The sequence below is a fragment of the Rhineura floridana genome, chromosome 7, assembly GCF_030035675.1.
Source record: "Rhineura floridana isolate rRhiFlo1 chromosome 7, rRhiFlo1.hap2, whole genome shotgun sequence".
Taxonomy (NCBI): Eukaryota; Metazoa; Chordata; class Lepidosauria; order Squamata; family Rhineuridae; genus Rhineura; species Rhineura floridana.
The window spans coordinates 146071774-146092443 of NC_084486.1; positions in this window are offsets into that span (position 1 = coordinate 146071774).

The window sequence follows — 20670 nt, forward strand, 5'->3', positions numbered from 1 at the left end:
ATGAATGCTCATTAAATAGCCAACATCCTCAATAAACAGGTCTTCTGGAAGCACTCCTGATCAAAAGCAACCAATTCACATTCATATTTCTCAGGTGAGGAACACCACTGGCAAAAGGCTAGTCATGGTAGAGTTTATTTATTTATTTATTTCATTTATATACTGCCCATAGCCGAAGGTCTCTGGGCGGTTTACAGCAATTAAAAACACTAAAAACAAATATACAAATTTTAAAACACAAAAAACAATTTAAAAACAATTAAAAATTAGAAACAATTAAAAACATACGCTAAAAGTTTGCTTTTTTTAAAAAAAAGTTCAGTTTTACTCCCTATTGTTAAACTATTAGATGTCAGAAACCCTTGTCAATCTAATGCAAATCTTACCAGTAGATCCTGGTCTATCTTTTGCCCACTCGTGGGACAGCCTGTCTTCCTGTTGCTTCACTGCTGCTCTGGTATAATCCTAGCTATTTTCCCCACCTCCTGGACCTTTGTCCAGGTTTTTTTGGGGGGAGGGAGTTAAAAAATCAAGTGCTGGTACACATATCTTGATAAAAGTGCTGTGGGTGCAGCATAAAATGGTTGCTTGGGGCAGCAAAAAAAGAGGTAACGGTGAGTACCATCACAAAAAAGCACCAGTTACTTATATTGCTGTACCTGTGCCCTTGTTTTGTTTGTAACATTCCCCCCTCTTACAGTTAATCGTATAAATATTTATTTATGTATATGATTAAATGTATATCCCACTGTTCTTCCCAAAAGGAGCCCAGGGCAGCAAACAACAGATGATAAAACACTAAAAACATCTGTAAAGCATATTTTAAAACATCTTAAAAGCAAAACATCTTTAAACACAATTCCAACACAGATGCAGACTGAAATAAAGGTCTCTGCTTAAAAAGCTTGTTGGAAGAGGAAGGTCTTCGATAGATGCCAACAAGACGACAGAGATGGCGCCTGTCTAATATTTAAAGGGAGGGAATTCCAAAGGGTAGATGCCAAACACTAAAGCCCTGATTCCATCAACAAATCAATAAAAAGGTAATTTAAAAAAAAGAAAAAACAGCACTTAAGGTGGTTTGCATCAAATTTGAAAAACAGAACACATGTTAAACAGGGACGGTGTAAAAGCCGGAACGGAACGGAACAGGCAGGAACGGGCCCTTTATAAAAGAAATTGATGCCAAAAACACTGGGATGTGTTAGAGACACTTGAGAACAACATTTAGGAACAAAAACCATTCCAATAGGATTTTTATTAACCCTTTAACAACCAAAATGCCTTCCAGAACGGAATGAAACAGCCTGGAATGGTGACTTCCCAGCGAGCCAGACCCACCAAATTCACCAGTCCAACATGACTACATAGGATGCATGCAATAAGACCCAATTATCCGTGCAAACCACGTTCCGATACCCGTTCCAGGCTATAATACATGTTTATGTAAAACAGCCCGGAACAGTGACTTCCCAGCGAGCCAGACCCACCAAATTCACCAGTCCAACATGACTACATGGGATGCATGCAATAAGGCACAAAGCTTCCGCGCAAACCATGTTCCGATACCCGTTCTGGGCTATAATACGCTTTTACGTAAAACAGCCCGGAACGGCAACTTCCCAGCGAGCCAGACCCACCAAATTCACCAGTCCAACATGACTACATGGGATGCATGCAATAAGACACAAAACCTCCGCGCAAACCACGTTCCAATACCCGTTCCAGGCTATAATATGCTTTAACGTAAAACAGCCCAGAACGGCGACTTCCCAGCGAGCCAGACCAACCAAATTCACCAGTCCAACATGACTACATGGGATGCATGCAATAAGACACAAAACATCCACGCAAACCACGTTCCGATACCCGTTCCAGGCTATAATACGCTTTTACGTAAAACAGCCCAGAACGGCGACTTCCCCGTGAGCCAGACCTCCCAAATTCACCAGGCCCACATGACTACATGGGATGCATGCAATAAGACACAAAACTTCCACAAAAACCACGTTCCGATACCTGTTCTGGGCTATAATATGCTTTTAGGTAAAACAGCCCGGAATGGTGACTTCCCAATCAGCTAGACCTACCAAAATTCACCAGCCACACATGTTGCTGCCTCTCCTTTTGTTGGGAAATGGGAGATAACACAGGATGTCCCAGGAACCTCTGGGGTGATCAGCAATACCCTTTCTTGCTGTTTGTAGGTCCATTAAGCAGCACTATTGGTGCTGCTACCAGGTTGGAATGGCTGGTGAATTGGGGAGAGAGAGAGAAAGAGAGATTGGAGGGGCAAGTCGGCTGGCAGAAGGGGGAGAGAAATAGAGTTTGCCTTCTGTGAAATAGATGTGCTATCACAGGAAAAAACTGGGTTCAAAGAAGTGCTCTTGTGTGCTTGGGTTCAAACTCCACCTCTGCTTTGTATTCAAGTTCTGGGCCAAACCTCAACAGTTTGCTTTCTGTGAAATGTGTTTCTGACACAACTACTTTCAAAATCAAGGTTAGTAAAGTCTGGAACCTGTGGGAGGGACTCCTACTCATTGGGCAGAGAGCATGAGGTGGAGGCAGAAGAACATTCCAGTCAAAAGGCTCTCAGGCAAGAAGGCTGGAGAACAGGATCTTGGACAGCCACTGCCAGTCTGAGGGCCAAACTAGATGAGATACCAATCATGCAATAAACAATTGCACGATGAGCTTTGCAACACTAAATTGAAGGTGCAGGGCAGCTGATCCTAGTGGGGTCCTGACATGGGGGCTTTAGTCCCTGCACCTGCTATTTACATTGGGGATTATTATTATTATTATTATTATTATTATTATTATTGTACCACCTCCTTTGCCGAAAATGCCACACCACTGTACCAGTGTGTATCAACAAAGTCACAAAAAAAAGCAATCAGATATCAGGGTTGAGGTCAGTCCCTCTGACATTATCTGGCCTACAAAGTGGTGGGGCAAGCATCCATTCCTCCACCCAGAAAAGGTTTAGCACACCTGTTCTATGTATGGCTATGATGACACAAATAAATAAATATAACTATAAAGAGTAGTTCTGAAATACTGTAATGATTTTTCATTCTTCTAAAGATATTTTAACATATAGCATCATTAGCTATATTCTTTGGAAAAATATGAATCCAGTAAAAAATAAACACACATGGCAAGAAGTAAAACAATGTATACAAATATGTGTAAATATGTATAAATTCTAAAACAACATTAGGATATAAATGTAACATAATATAAATAGCAGCAACTGAACCAATATTTTTGTAAATATTTTGCAAAATAAATAGAACACAAATGTACTCTTTTGTGCAGGTAGGTGTGCAAGATCATTTCAAGTAGAGAATAGTATTTATCAACACTGACAATAATCATATAACATTAGACAAGATCATGTTATAGAGGAAAACATTTTTGCCTGTGGCATGGATTCATCATTTGTCACAACACTTTGGACATTTGAATATGCCACGAGGAGCTTGATTTCTCTCAAGGCAGGACAGATGGTACCAGTCCTGACAGACTCCCTGGCAGAGAATCATTGTGTCCTCCTTGGGCTTCTTGCACAGATTACCCATTAAACACAATGACCAAGATGAATTATAATACTGTTGTACTGCTGAAGATAAGAATGCAATTGTAGACAATGATCCTTTAGGCACATTTCTTGAGACAGGAGTGTTGAAATTGTTCATGACTTTCTGATTTATTTGTTTCTTTGTTCTCTGCTGCTGTCTCTGAGTTGCACTTGGTTGTGGAAGTAATGCATTCTTGCTGAGCAGTTCCGTAGCAATCCACTGCCGTACAGGGACCATGTCTACTGGGAAGGGGATTGGAGAGTCACTGCACAACACATGCGCAAACAGACATACAAACACCCCACAGTTGGAAGAATCCTTTTGAACTGGTATGTCAAGAGGTGCATGAATGATCCACTCTGACCAATTCATTGCTGAAGCTGACTGCATCTCTATAAATGTTTGCAGCATGTTGGTGTACTTGGTGGAGATGCCATGTTTGGAATCAATATACAGAATAATTTTCCACTTGAAGAGCACAATCATTAGTACCCAATGAGAACTGTGTACATTGGTGGGGATGAGCCAGATGTCCTTCATCACAACATCCAAGTTTGTGCCAAAGTTATGAACACTTGTTGTGTATCCCTGTAATTCCATGGACCGCATAATAAATGGGCTGAAGACACACATGCCAACATCTGTACTTGCCACAATCTCTAGATTTGTTCTAATAATTAGAAATCCCTCAATTACAGTGTCAACTAGCCAATTTTGATTCAGAAGAGACTTCATGTCATCTGCACTGATGTAGACCCTTTGCATGGTTGAATTTCTCATGCGTGGATATCATGTTATAGATTATTTATTTATTTATTTATTTATTATGAGATTTGCTAGTCGCCCATCTGGCTGGATAGCCAGCCACTCTGGGCGACGTATACGATAAAACAGTATATAAAACAGTTAAAAATTTAAAAACACAGTAAAACTAGCCCATTCCAAAAGCCTGCCTAAAAAACCAGGTCTTCAGGGTCTGGCGGAAGCTCATTATAGACGGGGCATGGCATAGATCATTTGGGAGATAGTTCCTTAGGGTGGGGGCCCAATTGAGAAGGCCCTCTTTCGAATCTTCACCAGTCTAGCTGTTTTGACAGGTGGGATCCAGATAAGGTCTTCTGAGGCTGATCTTGGAACATGTTCTTTTTTCCCCATCAGCTTTCCTTGAGTAGGTTTTTGAGGGGTACTTGAAAAATAGGGGGCTCCCTGCTCAAGATTAAAGGCAAAGGATGATAATTGCCTTTCCTTGCTAGCAGCTTGATTTTCATTTTTCTCATTTCTCTCTTGGGAAGCATCAGTTGTAGTATAACCGTGCATCAGAAGGGAATCTGATGCATCCAATATGATTAACTCATCTTTTTGTCTAGGTTTCTTTCTTCCAGATTTTCCTTTTCATCCACTCATCCTCAATTTCTTCAGAGAATACATTACCTTTGTCCGATGAAGACTTTTTCCTACAGACATCTGTGCTGCCATAATATGGTAGCATGTCCTGGAACTGTTGCAAGAACATGTTTCTTTTGGAAATAATTTCACCACATATCCCTTCTCACGTAATCCTCTGATAAGGAAACAGCCAGACTTTGCTTGTAAGAACGCCACTTCGCACCCGGGACTTACCGGTTGCGGGGCGTGTTTGCGGCCTGGGTGAAGCCTGAGCCTCCATGCCTGGAGAGGGCAAGCGCGCCGGCTGGGGTGACGCAGTAACGGCGCGCTTCTAGAGGGGGCGGGGCATATGAGCTTATTTAGGCTCGCGCCATCCACCCCCTCTCCCTCTTCATAATTGTGGCATGGGAAGGTGAAGGCAGGGACATGGACAGTGGAAAACTGCTGAGTTCTACAAAGGCAACATTGAGATGGAGGATGCTGACAGGATGTGCCACCAGCTCAACTGATTGCAATGTGAAGAGAGGAAGAATGATGGCGTGGGACAGACGGAGCTACTGAACAGCGAGGGACAGAGAGCGGCAGCCATTTTCTGGCCGCATGGTCGATGCTTGGGCCTGATCAGCCCATTTAAGGTTGCAGCCATGAGGGCAACGACTGTTAATGCTTCTGTGTGGCTGCAGGTGGCCTGGTGGTGAGGCCTGGCCAAGTTAAGCAAGATTACACAAACATCCTCCCCCCCCCTATACAGGGAGGAAGGAGTGGATGTTAAACAAGGATTACAACCACATACATTTAGGCAGTTAAAGGGAGAGAGAGAGTGAGAGTGAGAGAGAGAGAGAGAGAGAGAGAGAGAGAGAGACGCATCCCTGTGGGTTGCTGATTTCTCCCCCCCCCCATAAAAGGGGAAGGGGGTGAAGGTAATATAAGAGTACCACTTAGATATATTGAACATTCATATTAAATATTAAATAATTAATGATAAATAGATATGAACCCAATGCCTCCTAAGAAGGAGAGAGTTGGGCCAAAAGGGGCATGTGCCTAGCCAGCAGGCCTCATTAAAAGGGCCTAGCAGGCAGGAAGCGTCTGGGCTGATAATGGTAAAAGAAAGAAACACATTTATAAATAAAGTAAAATACAATAGACATATCAAGCTAACAAACATGCTATATCTGTATTTGGCAACCCCTTGCTCCCTAGGCCTTTGGGCATTTAAAACCACACACAAACCCTTAGCCCAGGGCAGATTGTGGGAGGAAAGGTGGTTTAGTATAGTGGTTAGGGTGTTGGACTAGGGTTGCCAGGTCTCCGTTTTTTGGCCGGAGTTTCAGGGGAAAAGGGGCCGTCTCTGGCCTCCGGCAATACTTTGCTTAAACTGGATGATCTCCGGCTTTTAATTGGCCGCCTTCCCGCCCTTTGTCATTGAGGCAGGGAGAGCTGGTGCCGCCGGGGCCAGGCTCTGTCTTCCCAGACAGCAGCCTGTCTTGGACAGGGGCGGGCGGGAGCGGCAACGAGGGGCTGGCCCTGGGCGCGCGAGGCGGGCGCTGCTTAAAAGGCCAGTCGGGCGAGCGCGGCGCTGTCATTTTCCCTCCTGCTGTGGGCGCCGCTGGGCGGGAGTGGCCGCGATGGAGCTCGGCAGTGGCGGCGGCAGCCGCGGCCGCAGCATCTCTGACTGGGGAGCGCATCACGGCCGCTGCCGCCCAGCGGCGCCCACAGCACGAGGGGTGAAGCAGCCGGGCATCCTCGGGGCTAAGAAGGAGCTGGCCCCATCCGGCGTCCACTGCTGCTGTGGGTAGCAGGCTGGAGAGAGAGAGAGAAAGAGAGAGAGGCTGGAGAAAGAGAGAGATGAGAGCATTGATATAGTGAGCATAACGGAGACCTGGTGGAATGGAGAAAACCAGTGGGATACAGTTGTCCATGATAAAATATCAGGATATTGTGCATAGGGCTTTCCGAGAATTCTCTGGAACCGCTTGGTTGACATATGATACGAATTTCAGGCAAAGAGCAGCATTGGATCCCACCCGTCGTTGGGATATTGAACATGCTGGTCTGTGGCTGAGATCTATGACTTCCGCCAGGCCCACTACAGGAGAGAGAGCTGATAGTGGGCATTTATTGGCACGTGCACAGACTTCCGCCTATGGCTCCAGCCAAGGCGGGCATTGGGTTCAATCCCAGCAAGTCTGCTGGACATTTAATAGCAATGGACGATGCTCTAGGCGTCCCTGTAGATTCAGACATGTCTGTGCATTGTGTGGAGGAAACCACTCTAGTTCCTCTTGCCAGAGGGCACGTACTGCTCCACAAGGTACAGGGGAGCATCAACAGCCAAAACGTGGGTCTGGCAATAGCGGCTGTACGTCACAAGGCCAGTAGCCCGATCAAGCTGGCTCCTTTAGCAAAGCTGTTAGAGCTCTATCCCAATAGGCAGGCTGCTACTTTTCTACTTCAGGGTTTTACGGATGGTTTTCGTATCCCTTTTGAGGGCCCTAGGATTGCTACATCATTAGTCCATCAGCCCACTCTCAGTAATTTAGCGTCTGTAGTGCTGGCCCAGCTTAATAAGGAGATACTTGCCGATCGTATATCAGGCCCCTTCAGTTTTCCTCCTTTGGAAAATTTGAGGATTTCCCCTTTAGGTATTATCCCTAAGAAGCAGGCTGGGGAATATCGCGTTATTCATAATTTGTCTTTCCCGAAGGGAGCCTCAGTCAACGATGGTATTTCCCCATTATATGCCTCTGTCAGATATACTTCTTTTGATGAGGCAGTGAGAGTAGTTAGGAAGGCTGGAAAGGGTGCTTTACTGGCAAAGTGTGATATAAAATCCGCTTTTCGCCTTTTGCCAGGACACCCTGCAGATGTGATTTGCTTGGTCTTAAAGTTCAGGACCAGTTTTATGTAGACAGAGCTATGCCAATGGGTTGTTCGGTGTCTTGTGCTGCTTTTGAAGGATTTAGCACATTTCTTGAATGGGCATTGAGGAGGAAAGCATTATCCTCCTTCTCTGCTCATTATCTTGATGATTTTTTTTTTATTTGTGGGGCCTGCTGGGTCTTCTCATTGCTTACATCTCATGCAAGCCTTTGATAATTTAACTGAGGAATTGGGCGTCCCGCTAGCACCTGAAAAGTCGGAGGGCCCTACTACTTCCCTTATTTTCTTAGGGATCCGGTTAGATACTGTAGCTCAGTCTTCCCGTTTGCCGCTAGAGAAGTTGGTGGTACTGCGTCAACTGCTTCATTCAGTCATAGGGCTGAAGAAGATACCATTGGCCCAGTTACAGGAACTTGTGGGCCATTTAGTTTTTGCTTCCAAAATTATTTCACCAGGTCGTGCGTTCCTCAGGCGTTTATGTGACGCCATGAAGGGAGCTCGCTCTTGCTTCCATTTCATAAGGATGACGTCAGGGATGAGGGAGGATTTGCATATGTGGCTGGAATTCCTGACGGATTTCAACGGCCTTTCCTTTTGGCGGGAGGAATTGCTCTTAGAAGCTGAATTACAGGTGCATTACGATGCTGCCGGAAGCATTGGCTTCGGAGTAATATTTAGATCCCAGTGGTGCGCTGAGCGATGGCCTGAAAGTTGGCAGGCTACCGGAATTACTTCAGATTTGACATTTCTGGAATTTTTTCCAATAGTGGTAGCGGTTCATATCTGGCCACTGGCATTTCAAAATCGCACAGTGCATTTCTGGTGTGATAATTTTGCCACAGTTAGTGTTATTAATGCCCAAACTTCTAAGTCTCCTCGTGTGATACGCTTGGTGCGTGCTTTTGTATTGCAATGCTTGCGATTTAATGTTTTATTCCTGGCCAGACATGTTCCAGGTTTGCAGAATACAGTTGCTGATGCACTTTCCCGATTACATATGGCGCGCTTTCGGGAGCTTGCACCTGGCGTGGCTCCAGATCCAGTACCAATCCCTCCTTTCCTGTGGAACCTTGGCAACTAGAAGTTGGGGTTGCTATCGCAGCTGCTCTTGCTCCCAGTACTCAAAATGCGTATAAACGATATTTTGCGAAGTTCCAGGCTTTCCTCGTCGGCTTGAAGCTGCCATTTGACTGGCCTATTCCTGTGGCTCATTTATTGCAGTTTATGATATATTTAAAAGGGCACAATAATTCTGTTTCCACTATCGCTGGCCACCTCTCGGCGCTAGCCTTTAACTCCAAGGCAAGGGGGCTGCTGGATCATTCTGTAGATTTTAGGGTCAGAAAGGTCCTTGTGGGTTGGTCGCGTTCCGCTCCCAGGTCCGCTGGCCGGAGGAGGCCAATCACGCCCGATGTCCTCCTCCAGATCCTGGCACTATTTAATTCTTTATGCTCATCTCAGTATGAGTCGCACCTGTTCACCGCAGTAACTCTGACAATGTTTTATGGTGCTTTTCGCCCTAGTGAAATACTTGCCCCTTCTAAGCATGATGTGACTAATCGAGCCTTATGCTTTGGCGATTGCACATTAGGTGCGGTTATAGTGAGGTTCTCCCTGCGTGTCTCTAAGACCGATCAAAAGGGCCGTGGCAGTATCGTGGTTACAACGATGCCAGGTCCCAGTATTGTGCCCTGTGTCTGCAATGCGGTAAAAGGGCCGTGGCAGTATCGTGGTTACAACGATGCCAGGTCCCAGTATTGTGCCCTGTGTCTCCAATGTGGCAATTCTTATCCATTTGGCCAGCGGGCCAGCGTTATTTGTTTCTACATGCAGATGGAACTGCCCTGACTCAGTTTCAATTTTGTGCTGTTGTTCGGCGGGCCTTGTTGGCCAGTGGTTGCGCTGTTGGAGTCTATGGGCTGCATTCATTCCGGATTGGTGCGGCTATGGCCGCGGCCCTCGTGGGCACAAGTATAAGCGATATACAGGCAATTGGCAGGTGGCGTTCCGATGCATTCAAGTCTTATGTCAGGTTTTAACAGAGGAATTTGTTTTTGTTTCCCATAGGTTTGACAAACATCCCAATTCCTGTGAGGATCGTCTTGTGTGGCCACTCAATTTTGTTTTGGGCTCACCGGAGCGCATCCTCCTCTGTTCCGGGCACACAGCTGCAGCTGTCGGCCTCAGCTACGGTTCAGTGGGATGCACGGAGGGGCATGTTATGGGATGCGTTGTTGCCTGCCATGTGCCAAATCATGTCCTCTGCTAATAGGCCACACATCGTGTTGATTCATTTGGGAGAAAATGATTTGGTGCAGCGTCCTGCGTTGGATTTGCTGCTGAAAGTTACGCGTGATCTCACGTGGCTTATCTGCGTATATCCCAATCTTATAATTGTATGGTCCGAAAGGCTTGTTAGAAGGATCTGGAGGGGTGCATTGCACCCCAATAAGATAGATAGATCTAGGGAATGGGTTAATAGGAAGGTAAGGGAGCTAGTTTTGTCCTTGGGTGGGGCAGTTATTCCTCATGAAAGGATTAACTTCCATGCCCCACATCTGTTTCGTGATGACGGTGTTCATCTTTCTGAGCAAGGGTGTGACTTTTTTTGGAGGATCTTATGGGGGGATTAAGAGGTTTGTTATCTTCATTGGGTGGAGGGGACCAAGCTTAAGCTGATCCCTTCTTGTGGCATAGAATTCGGGCAGGTGAGGTATATGGGGGTTAAAATTAGGCGGTTAAGGCATCCTGAAAAAGGGGCACTCCACAGGGAACCATCAGGGCTTGGTGTCTGGTGGCGATCTGGGTTGTGTCCTTGTGGGACCTGCTTGCGCATCAGGGTGAACGCCTGTACGGCGGGGCCATGGTGTGGAGGTGGGAACCACACAGCTGGCTCCAAGAGCAAGGAGCAGAGCTAGGAAAAGTTACTTTTTTGAACTACAACTTCCATCAGCCCCAGCCAGCATGGCCCCTGGATTGGGCTGATGGGAGTTGTAGTTCAAAATAGTAACTTTTCCAAGCTCTGGCAAGGAGGGAGGAATTCACACACGTCCTTGACTCTTGGGTTACGTAATGACGTGAATGGATGCCTTTAGAAGGTGAGGGTGTAATCCCTCGTTGTTAGATTTAGCCTCACCTGCCCGAAGAGTTGGATATTTGAATAATTGGCTGTATTGCATTTGATTTACGATGTTATATTTTAATAAATATAACATTATACCAGTCTGGTGTCACGAGTCTTCCTTGTGTGGGGGCAAATAAAGTTTCCATGTTTCTTTTTCCTCATGGATAAGATCTACAGAAAAGACGCTACAGGTGCAATCGGACTCCTTTTGTTTTAGATTTATTGATAGCAAATTGGAAATAAAGGTTTGTTAAAAGAAGCAATTGTAAAGATCCCGCTATTGTACATATATTTGTAATTGTCAGGCTGTATTATGGGTGTAAAAATGAATCCAACTGGGAAATTTGGATGGTTTGTGTTTACATGTTTTACATCAAGTATGTATATGTCCACAATGGCTTCCTAATCAGGATTACATCAGTGAGGTATTTACAATGATGGATATAACATTGATTCATCGTTATGATCCAAGTATTGAGTATAAGTAAGAAGAAGCCATAGTGTGAGTAGGTAATGAAAGATAATTCATCCATTAGAAAAAGTCATTATTGCTATAGCATATCATGGAACTTTTATGTAAAATATATATATAAGAATAGGGCTTATAATTGGTTTCTTGCATTAATATATTATGTATTGTATGAGTAATCAATATAAGTAAATAAAGGTATTGGCCAGATTAGTGAGCCACTTTGAAGGCTCAAAGGGAGGAATGTTGCGGAAATATTTTGGTTCAGGTTTGCATGAGTTCTCCAAAGTGGCTAGGCCCAAAATATATTAGTGGAACTGCTGAAATTGCACTTATAAAGCTAGGAGAAGTAGAGTAAAGGTTATAAATATATGCTTGCTTTAAAGGTCAAATACTTATCAAAGGAGATATGATGAACATGTAGGGAAGGGGTTGGAGTAGTTGTGTCATTGAAAAGGAGGAGAAAAAGTTATCTTGACCTGCATATTTTAGAAGATACAATAATGCTTATGCTATGTTAAGAATGTTTATACCAAGTTATTGTATTGATTGACACGTTGATGTGAAGATTGAGTAATCAATGTAACCTTGAAAAGAGTACATAAGAAATATGTATGTTTTATGAAAGGTAAGGCTTACATAGAGACTTCTTCTCTGTGCAACTCTTCCAAGCAATTGCTTGTGCGCAAATAAAGACTTCTAATCAAAGAATCAATTGTGTCTTGAGAGTTTGGTTAGGGCCTCTATAGCAGGCAATAGCCTACTTAGGCTCCTGCGACACATGATAGCATTCATTCCCTGCACATGCATGCCTGCTTCCCTAGTCAGAAGCGGTATGTGCTTCTGAATGCCTGTTGTTGGAAGCTGCAGGAGGGGAGAGTGCTCTTACACTTAGGTCCTGCTTGCGGGCTTCCCATGGGCATCTGGTTGGCCACTGTGAGAATAAGATGCTGGACTAGATGGGCCACTGGCCTGACCCAGCCACCACTTGTTATGTTCTTATGTTACTATAAACAGTCATGGTCTCCCCCAAAGAATCCTGGGAACTGTAGCTTGTTACGGGCAGCGAGAGTGGTTAGAAGACCCCTATTTCCCCTCACAGAGCTACAATTCCCAGAGTCCCTTGGGAAGAGTTCTCAGAATTCTTTAGGGAAAGCCATGTGTGTTTATAGCATGCTACTGCTTTAAATGCATAATGCAGATGTGGCCCTAATCTCTCTGCAAACAAATCGGGATGAAGGCTCAATAAACAGATTGCCTGCAGTTTCCTGGGACACCTTACATTATGTTTCATGTAATCAGAAGATTGTTTGAGCTGAGTAGCTACTACAGATGATGTCTCATTCCTGAAATGGGAGGCTTACCTAAGTTCAGGATCCAATTGGATGTTCAATATTGGCCTCAAGGAGCAGCAACATTGCTCAGGATTGCCTAATAATGATGATTGTGTGAAGCACAAGGCAAGACACATACTGTACACACTAAAAAATGTAACACCCCTTTAGGTTCACTTTCCTGAAGCATACCAAGAGTAATTGTTGAAACACAGCAGAGAGAAAACCTTGCAAACAATGGAGTGATCTGCTTAGGGTTGTCTTTGCCAGCCTGGCACCCTCCAGATGTTTTGGACTACAGCACCAATCAGCCCCAGCCAGTTTGCAGTCCAAAATACTTGTAGTACAAAATATCTGGAGAGCGTCAGGTTGGCGAACGCTGCTTTAGGTCATAACCAAAGCTTCTGTGTCCCCTCCCCCAATGGCTTTTGACGTTTCGTCTTGGAACAGAAGACCTCTCCTGCCATCATCACAGGCCACAGCTGCCGTACGTTGCACAGAAGTGGAAATTGACTGATGTGTTTTACATTGACAGCCATAAGCTGTGGAGTCAGGGCTATACAAAAACTAGCTGAGCAAGCCTGAACAGCAAAGACCCTGCAAAATAATACAAATATTTTAACGCATAGCCTCCCATTTCTAAATGGATCCAAGCGAGCATTCAGTGAGGAAACAAGGGGCACATAAATACAGTTGTATGCTACAAAATGGCCAGCTCCAGAAGATGCGGGCAACATGAGACAGATGTTGGGGGCCTGAAGGTGCCAGGAGTCCCCCTGATGAGTGTTGTGAATAAGTGTGCTTGTATGTTTTTAGTACAGATGTAGGGAAATGCCCCTCTAGATTTTTCAGGACAGATCTATGTTTTGTTTACAGTGATGTAATTTCCTGTCAGCAGGTGTTATTTCCACTTCTCTTCCTCCCATTGTTAGAGCTGTTGTTCTCTTTTGCATATTCTCCACTAACCACTGGAGAGAGAGCAGTTACCAAAGGCTGCTCTCAGGACACTAAATACCATGAACTGAATCTATTACCTACTTCTATCGTTTTTGTCTCCAAGCTGAACCCTATATTTTCATGATATGAGGTCATGAGTAAAGACTACTTATATACCTAATTCATAGAATAATAGAGTCCAAATCAAAGCATTCCCGACAGATGGCTGTCCAGCTGCCTCTTGAAGGCCTCCAGTGTTGGAGAGCCCACTACCTCTCTAGGTAATTGGTTTCATTGTTGTATGGCTCTAACAGGAAATTTGTCCTGATGTTCAGTCAAAATCTGGCTTCCTGCAACTTGAGCCCATTATTCCATGTCCTGCACTCTGGGTTGGTTAAGAAGAGAACCTGGCTGTCCTGTGTATGACAATATTTCAAGTACTTGATGAGCGCTATCATTTACCGTTTACTTTCATTTACTACCATTTACTAAGAAGACTGTGTTCCTTTATTCAGCTAGCCTGTGTGAGGGGGAGATGGGCTGGTTTATTACTCAGTTCCTTTTTTTGCCAATTATATTCTGCTAAGAGACAGAACTCCTTAGCTGTTTTATCTCATTAAACTCATTAATGAGATCTATAGAAGCTGGACAGAATCCTCTGACAAAAAGCATGAGGTTGTCTTTACTTCTCCTTTTGTCTCAGAGCCAGATGGGTAATGGGGGAGTCCATTTGTTGTTCACATATCTGCCACATTAGTGCTGGCCAGTGATGCATCTGCCGTCCTTGGTTTCTACGGGGAGGAAGTGTGGGATATAACTCTAATAAATAAATAAATAAAATATATCTTTAGTGGAAGTTGCATATAGGGCAGAGGAAATGAGTCCCCTTTCTCTTTACTTTCCTGCACTTTGTCATACGAACACAGAAAGCTGCCTTATACTGACTCCAACCCACTGGTCCACCAGTAGCTCAATTTTGGCTACACTAACAGTGGTTCTCCAGATTTCAGACAGGAAGTCTCTTCCAGCCCTACCTGGAGATGTCTGGGATTGAATTTGGGATCTTCTGATGCAAGGCAGATGTTCTGTCACCAAGCAATGACCCTTCCCCTGTTACTTCAGGCACTTTTCTCTCAGCCCAGCTCCAGTACCAAGAGTGAGCTGGGCTTTAGTGGGACGTATTTGAAGCACTTGAGGGGCAGGAGACTTATGCCAAAAGAACAGAACCCTTCCTTGTCTAACAGTCAGATCCCTCCCACAAGCAAGCATGGCTGTCCCAACCACATTTAGTCCAGTTCTCAAATAGCTCACTGCAAATTAAAGGGTACCTTGGAGAGGGAGAATAGCAAAACCGCTCTTTAAGTACACCCCTGAGAACTGGAAGGTGATGTTCTTCAAGAAGAATTTGAGATGCGGCTTATCTTTGGGTCACATCCACACCCAGGGCCAGTTCTAAAGGGCAGACAGATGGGGCACTGGCCCGAGGGCCCCGGAGCTACAGGAGCCCCTGAGGGGCCCTCCACTCCCCTTCTGTGATCTGTGGCACCATCTGCGGATCGCGGGGCAGGAGCTTCTGCCTGTCTGCCATTCCCTTGCCCACCTACCTGTCTTCTGCCTTTTAGCATTGCCCTTAATGAAGATTGAGGCCGCAGCTTCCCTAAGGTACTGAAGCTGCTGCCACCATCTCAGCTGATGGCAGAGATGCACGCGCATAGCACACACGTGTGCCATCGACAAAGATGGTGGTGGAGGCTTCATCCCCTTAGGGAAACCGCGGCCACCATCTTTATTAAGGGCAATGGTAAAAGACAGGAAACAGGTAGGTGGGGGGGCGCGTGCATCCACGCACAAGCGAGCACACCCCGGGGCCCAGGGCAAGCTGATGCCCAAGGGCCCCGGCATGCCTGGAGCCAGCCCTGTCCACACCATACATTCAAAGAGCATGGCTTTCCCCAAGGAATCCTGAGATCTGTAGTTTGTTAAGGGTGCAGGGAATTGTAGTTCTGTGAGGGGAAAGCTGCAGTTCCCAGGATTCTTTGAGGGAAGACATGTACTTTAAAAGTATAATATTGATGTGACACTTGTCTGCATGAGGGGCTGAGATTACCTTTTTTCTTTTTTTAGAAGTCTGTGGGCTTCTTCTGTGGTGTCAATCCCAATTTGGCAACCCCTGTGCAATACACCTTCCAGCTCTTTGTTGTGAAGTTGGCTTGCGGCTGGTTCTTCAATCCCCACAAGCTGGTCAAACATCAGAGGCACAAAATATTCCCCCTCCTTAAATATCAGGCAGGCACCATCTGTGTTATCTTTTCGGAGCCTATTGAAGACCTTCCTCTTTCAACAAGCCTTTTAAGTTGAGACCTTATCCCAGTCTGCGTCTGTGTTGGAATTGCTTTTTAATATGCCTTTTAAACTTTTTTTAAAAAAACAACGATGTTTTTAACCTTTTTTAAAAAAAAGTCTTGAAAGCTTTTAAAAAAAATGTTTTTAAAGATGTTTTGTTTTAATGTATTTTAAAGTCTGTTTTTATGATGTTTAAAAACTTTTTAGTGCTTTTGTTTGCCATCCTGGGCTCCTGCTGGAAGGAAGGGCAGGATGTAAATCAAATGATAAGATAAAATATCCATTCCTGAAGCTTTACTAAAGAACAGACTAGTAATAAATTCTGAGTGTCTCTGTCAGAGGTGTGACTTCGTGTTCTTGATCCATCTTTCAGTCTTTCAGAAGCAGTTCTTGCTTTAAAATTCTAATGGCAATATACAGTTATCCACACAGTCTGTATGTGTATTGATATATACTCATTTTTAAATCATTTGTTTATGATTAGCAACTATGCCACGCTTCAGGATTGCGGAAATGGATACCATCCTCCTCCTGTGGGTGTATTCTGCAAGATGCCATTGATGCAATAATAGTGCGTAAGTGGTGGGTTTATACTGCAATGTCCGCACATCAATCCCCTTTACTAGTTGTTCTGTGATGCTTCCCCAATGTCACTTGCATTCTTGCCGTCTGGAGGGGCATTCTTGCACCGTAGTGCAAAAAAATTGGAACAAAAAAGTACACCTGAACATTTGTAGTATGAAAAATTACATGATTTCAGCAGGAAGCTACAGAACATGCACTGACTAGAAACGAAGGAGTGTGTCCACCTGGAAACTTTTCCAGGCACAAACAGTATTGAAAGTGGGATTGCGTATAACTATCCTGATATCATTGTGAGCACAAATGATCATGATTGCACAATATAAAAGATGTCTCCAAGGGCCCATGCCCTGACTATTGGGGCTGGAGATAGGTTGCTTAATAAAGCAAAGTATTATGTGCAAATGTTTTTGCAAACTGTGTGCAACAATTACAAAAATGGAAATGGACTGCCTTCAAGTCGATCCCGACTTACGGCGACCCTATGAATAGGGTGTTCATGGTAAGCGGTATTCAGAGGGGGTTTACCATTGCCTCCCTCTGAGGTCAGTCCTCCCCAACTGGCTAGGGCCTGCTCAGCTTGCCACAGCTGCACAAGCCAGGCCCTTCCATGTCCGCAAGTGCCAGCTGGGGGGCAACTGGGCTCCTTGGGACTCTGCAGCTTGCCCATGGCTGCACAGGTGGCAGGGCACGTAACTCCTGAGCTACTCACTGTGGGGGTGATCTTTAGCTGGCCCTTGTCACCCAGGAGACATGAGCGGGGATTTCAACACAGAGACTCTGGACTCCCAGCCAGCCTCTCCTCCCCATTGTGCTACACCAGCTCTACACAACAATTACACATGTACACATGTACAAAAACGTCTTGATTTTTATCCACAGTATGTATATAAATGCTAAACCAAAATGCCAGGAAGATGCCAGACCAAAGGATGGAGGAAAGGAATTTAGAGAGGCAAGCTCCTGCACATGAAACCACATTTACTCTGGGGTCTACCCAGTTCAGTAGCAGTCAAGCAAGGAAAGCGCAGAAAGCCTACATGATAAAGGCAGGATCATTTTGAAGGAGAGGATCTCTCATTTCTCAGGTGAGAGAACAAAAAGAACGCAAGAAGCTTCCAAAGACTGGGAAAGCTTCTGGCCAGTCACTTATCAGGGTGCCTTGGCCTCATCAGCCTGACACTGGCCAGTCCTGATAGGGTGGGGGAAGCAATGACTGGGCCGGTTCAGTCCAAGGGAGGAGGCCAATGGGAAGACCAACCTTGCCCTACATCAGCCAGAGAAGGAGCAGCTGCAGGGAGCTTGCTTCCCTAGCCCTTCCTGCAAGAAACAGCACTCTGCTCCAAATCCTGGGTACTTGGAAGGGAAGCACACTCTGGGCTCTGCCCCTGGCCAGGAGACCTAAAGCCACTGAGATGCTGCACCCCATGCTTCCCAGGAAGAGCGGCATGGCAAGGAGACGACCAAGCTGGCCTGAGCCATCGGCCAGTGACGGAGCAGCTGCTCCAATGCTTGTTTTCCTCTTCCCTCCTCATTCCTTTTTCCTTTTGTGTCACAGTCTAACAGACACGGTGCAATCTGAGCCTACTGGCAGGGACTGTCTTATTTAATATATGCACAGCGTTTAGAAAACTGTAGGTGCTTTAGAAGCATACTATTAATATTATCGTTATCATTATTATATTTATCACCCACCTTTCACCATTAGGTCTCAGGCCGGTTCCAGGAATTACAGTATTAAAAACCATGAAAACACATCACATTCACAGGAGCAGGGTGGGTCCTAAAAATGTACATCTCAGGTACCCAAGACCAGGGTAAAGAGGTGCATCTTTGGCATTTGCCAAAAACTGTATTGTGAAGGTGCCAGATGCACCTCTGTAGAGAGGGAATTCCACGACTCAGGGGCTGCCACAGAGAAGGCCCTGTCCTGGGCCACTGTCCTCCAAACGTCTGAAGGTGGCAGAACCACCGAGAAGGCCCCCTCTGCTACTCACAACACCCAAGAGGGTCTGTAGGGTAGGAGACAGTGTCTATTTGGGGCCAAAGTCATTTAGGGCTTTAAACATTAACATGGGCACCTTGAAACAAACTGGCAGCCAATGCAACTATTTTAGAACGGGGGTTATACAAGATCTAAAAGTAACCCCAGCCAGTAATCTGCCCACTGCATTTTGGACCTGTTGAAGTTTCCAAGTCATCTTCAAGGGCAGCTCTACGTAGAGCACATTGCAATAATCCAGTCTGGAAGTTACCAGAGCATGGAGCACTGTGGACAAGTCCTCTCTGTCCAAATGAGGCTGAACCTGGCAAACCAGCCGGAGCTGGAAAAAGGTACTCCTAGCCACAGAGGCCATCTGAGCCCCCAGTGACAATGTTAGATTGAGGAGTACCCCCAAGCTAAGAACCTGCTCCACCTTGGGGGGGGGAGTGCAACCCCATCCAGAATAGGATATTAACAATCAGCAACAACAACTTGAGAGTTGAAGGTGAGCTGGGATGATGACAGTACCTGGAAATGCCATATCCAAGCATCACCTTCAGGCTAAGCTATGACTTTCCTAAATAACAGCCTCTGTTTGACCCTGAAATAATTATTTGCCATGAATAATTGCCCTCAGCAGAACCAACAATTAAAAGGCCTGGCACATGAAAATGAAGGGGAGGAACTCTACATCTCCTTTGGATGCAGATGTTCCCAGAGTGGTTTCACAGTCAGTCCCTCTTCCCAGGGAACTCTGGGAAATATAGCTCTGTGAGGGGCTCTTCTAACCACTCTCACTGTCGTTAACAAACTACAGTTCCCAGGATTCTTTGGGGGAAACCATGATTGTTTATAGAAACGTAAGAAGTGCCTGCTGGGTCAGGCCAGTGGCCCATCTAGTCCAGCATCCTGTTCTCACAGTGGCCAACCAGATGCCCATGGGAAGCCCAAAAGCAGGGTGATAGGGGACTCGTAACAACTCTCAGCACTCTTAACAAACAAGAGTTCCCAAGATTGTTTGGGGGAAGCCATGGTTGTTATATAACCTTATAGTGATAATGAGGCCCATACGACACTCTTCTAGGAGTTTACCTCATGAAATACCCGTTTATAGGAAAAAGGGGGCACAGAAGAGAAGGAAAGCTTTTACTTTTACTGGTTTTTCAGGAAGGTGGAGCACATCAACAGGAAGAAACAATCTGTTTTATCCATGACTGGAAGCTCCGTGTGGAGACAGATGAGAAGAAAAGCACCTTTTAATCTCTTTGGATCAGGGATGGGAGAAATCCGTCTATTTTTGTTTCTCTCAGTTTCTCATTTTTGCAGTCTTAAGTTTGATTCTCCACATTTCTTCACCATTTTGCAATTTTTTTAAAAAGTCTATGAAAATTCATCAGAATTTTAGTGTGAATTTCTCCTAATATACCCTTTTTTCATGCAATTTTGCCTAATATACAGATTTTTGCAAAGCAATTTTCACTAATATGATGCATTGTGTGTTATTTTCACTAATATGTTTATTTTTATGCACAATTTACCCTAAGTATATGCATTTTTGTACACGCTACTTGGACTATGGAACTGCATTGCAAAATTCGGAGGCGTGCGAATTTTAAAGAAGGAATCGTTTTTCACGTATTGTTTCGGAAAGTGTAAATTAGGTACGTTTGCCTATAAATGCAAACTGAAACAAATGCGTCCTCCATTCCTGCTTTGGATGAGGCTGGGCAAAGCTCAAGAGGGAGGCCAAGTTCCTTTGGCACTGAAAACTGTTGTGGTTAATGGGTAATACACACTCAACGTGTAGCGTCTGTATGGGATTGGGCAAAGGCCCAGGAGGTTCAGAAGACAAGCACCACATCATCCAAGTATTGTGCCAAAATCTGGACACATTGGGTCCCCACAGGGCCTCCCAAACCAGAATCTCTGGCGATGGAACAGGTGTGTCCAGAGGTTGCAACGACTGACTGACTGACGCCACACCTGGCCCAAGCAGGCAGTGCCCCACGAGGTGCCAGATGGGGCTCTAAACACATCTCGTACAA